Genomic DNA, 3,231 nt, shown 5'->3' with positions numbered 1-3,231 from the left:
TTGGTCTCTAATTCCGTGGTTAGGCTAGGAGGATATAGGGGGGGAAGAGGCCGGCTGCCTCTCTAGAGCTCCCACTACTCCCTCCCCTGAGGGCTAACAATCCGTATCAGTTTCTAATCAACTGAACCAAATTGGGGATTTTAATTTGTCACCTTAAAATCTCCAAATTGGGGGTTTTAATCTGTCACCATAAAATCTCCAATTCTGCACCCAACAAAAGTATATTTCCCTATTTATTTGGACTCAATCCCATGGATGACATACTCTCCCACGAAATCAAATGTGATTCTCTCTATATTGTAGAAATCATATCTCATTTAAGAATATATGTCTCTCAATAAGTTTTAACATTTCAATTGTCCAGATCAAAAAGTAAATGAAGATTGGAGTTCAAATCATCACAAATTATTATCATTTAAAACCATAAAAAATAAAATCTATTCTTCACAAAACCATATCTTCAAAGTAGGGAGAAGGATAAAGAAGATTACTCAAAATTCATGAGAAGGATACAATAAAACACTAATTTCATATATAAAAATAAGCTTACAAAAAGAAATGAAATAAAAATACAATTTATCTCACAATCCTTCCCAAGCAAATCCATAGAAGTTCACTCCAAGCTTTTCTCTCTTTACAATCACTCCCAATGCTCTCTTAGAATTGTAATGAAGAATAAATCTCTCACATTCCCTCTCCTCTTAAAACCCTAGAAAAAATCTCCTCTTCTCTCTCTCTCTCTTTCTCTCACGTCACACCAAAAGTATCCCCATCTTTTTTGTCCCCCTCCCCTGAGCCTCTTCAAGTCTTCCTCTTTAATTTGGGCTACCTCCTCTTGAATGAATTCCCTCCAAAAGTCAACCCTTTTGAATTCAAAAGATGTGTCATTTGATCCAAGAGTCATAAAAGAACCTTCCAAAGTGTCTAGATGCATTGAATTACTCCAAGAGGTGTGTAGAACAAGTGCCCCTTTGAAAATTCACGCAAAATTCATCTCGAACCGCCTTAATTTAAAAAATTTATCCCTGGTGTATCATGCGCCAGCACTATGGATTTTGGTGCATCATGCACCAATTTGGCACATGATGTGCTAGAATTCAAAATTGGTTCTTTTTGCTTCAAATTTCGTTCTTTTTGCCATTTTTGCTCCAAATGCCTAAAAATGATATACCTGCAACAAAAATACAAAAATACCCTTTTTTAAAGTACAATATCACAAAAAATAAGCATAAGATAGATACTTAAAGCAAAATATTATTTTGGTGAATCAAAATCCTGCAAACTTAAATGTTAGTTGTCCTCAAATGAGTGACACTTTTGTTACATAAAAGCATATGGCTTAGGATAGAGATTAAACTATAACTTCTATACTTTAGTTTAATAAATAGAATAACAAAATTTAAGAAAAAGTCTTTAATAACTTAAATTCAAGTTCTAAGTTTAGGAATACTTAGCAATCAAATTTAAGATTTCTGAATTCTATTCATTTCAAGAAGAATTACAATTTGTCATATTAAGGACATTTAGAACATTCATATGAAAAAGAACTTCATGAAAACTTTACAAGGAATGCTACTAATACTCAAATATAAGTTTAGAAAATTTATTAAAGCTCCTTCCTTAAGTTGATTCAAGTGGAGCAAATTTTTGATTAGGCATTCCCTCAAGCTTCTCCTCACTTATTTTTCATTTCTTTTATTCTTCTCTTTTTTCTTTCTTTTTTTTTCTTTTTTTATTTAGGATCTTTTCTATTTTTTCTTATCTTTCCTTTTTCTAAGTGAGGATTACTAATTTGGATTGCCTTTAATGAATTTGAACTGCATTATCATCTTCTTAAAGTCAAAACTCTATACATTTCTTCACTTTATAAATTTATATTAGTTTATTATTTTTTCATAAAGTCTCAGTCTTTTCTTCTTGTATGAAACTCTAAAATTCTTAACACTTAAAAAATAGTATACTTTAAAAATATAATTTCCTTTATTTTAAATAGAAAAACATAGTCTTATCCAATCATATCAAATATCTTAAACTTTAGAATTGACCTTCATTATTAAAAACTCTTTACCTAAATTTACCATAATACTAATTATATTTAAAAAAAAAATATATAGTTATCTAAATTTAAATCTTAATATCATAGGGCATGTTAAATTAATTTTAATTAATATATTTACTTAAGGATAAATAAAATTTAGTTTACTCCTTTTCAAAATAAATTTTTCTTTCCCCCAAACTTAAGTTTTTAACTGACTTTAAAATTATGTTTTTAATTTAAAATTTAATGGGTGAAAGAAAACAGTAAATGCATGAAAATTAAAACTGAACTGTAGAGGATTTCTAACTACAAAATTGGGCTCTGGCATACTACAAGTACTAACTGTAAAACTACACACAAAGTACTAACTGTAAAACTACACAAAACTACACACAGGCTTTAAAGCATTAAATAAAATATCATATATTCTAGATAACTTGTTGAGAATTAATAACATAAATATAAAAACTAAAAAAACTAAAGTGACAAACTAAATTGAAAATACTAAAAATGCAGAAAAAGTGAAAAAAAAGTGAAAGTCAAAGTGAAAGTCTACAATTACAGATTCAGTTCACAACACAACATAAAAATTCTTATACTACAAAAAGTTTCAAATGGAAGTACATCCCAATACAAACATAAATGAAAAATAGACATAAAAAAAACTAAGCAAGACTCATAAAACATCATTCTTCATCTCCTTCCTCTTCATCATCTTCTTCTTCTTCTTCTTCTTCTTCTTCTTCTTCTTCTTCTTCTTCTTCTTCTTCTTCTTCTTCTTCATCATCATCATCATGAATGAGAGTATAGGGAGTGAAATTGGGCAAGCAGGAAAATCCACATTAGGTTCACCCCTAAGGTGTCTTACCATGACATTTTAAAACTTAATATCATGTTGAACTCTCCTTTGCTGATATTCATCATTATATGCTTTCCCTGCTCCTATCTCTGCTCCGCTCCTATCTCTCCCAACTGAGTTTGAATATTTACTATATCCATTTGTTGAATCATCAGTTGGTCCAGAATACCTTCAAGTGATACATATCTAGAATTAGATGCCCCTACAGCAGATGAAGAGGGCCTATCCCTTCTTCCACTTCTTGACTCAACAAATGATTCTACTCTTTGAATCATATGTCTCCAAATCAGATTTTGTGGCTACAATCTCTTTTTATTTCCTTGGGAGTCCTATT

Source organism: Phalaenopsis equestris, unplaced genomic scaffold, assembly GCF_001263595.1.
Source record: "Phalaenopsis equestris unplaced genomic scaffold, ASM126359v1 Scaffold001223, whole genome shotgun sequence".
Lineage (NCBI taxonomy): Eukaryota > Viridiplantae > Streptophyta > Magnoliopsida > Asparagales > Orchidaceae > Phalaenopsis > Phalaenopsis equestris.
Note: the sequence above shows the minus strand (reverse complement) of the source record.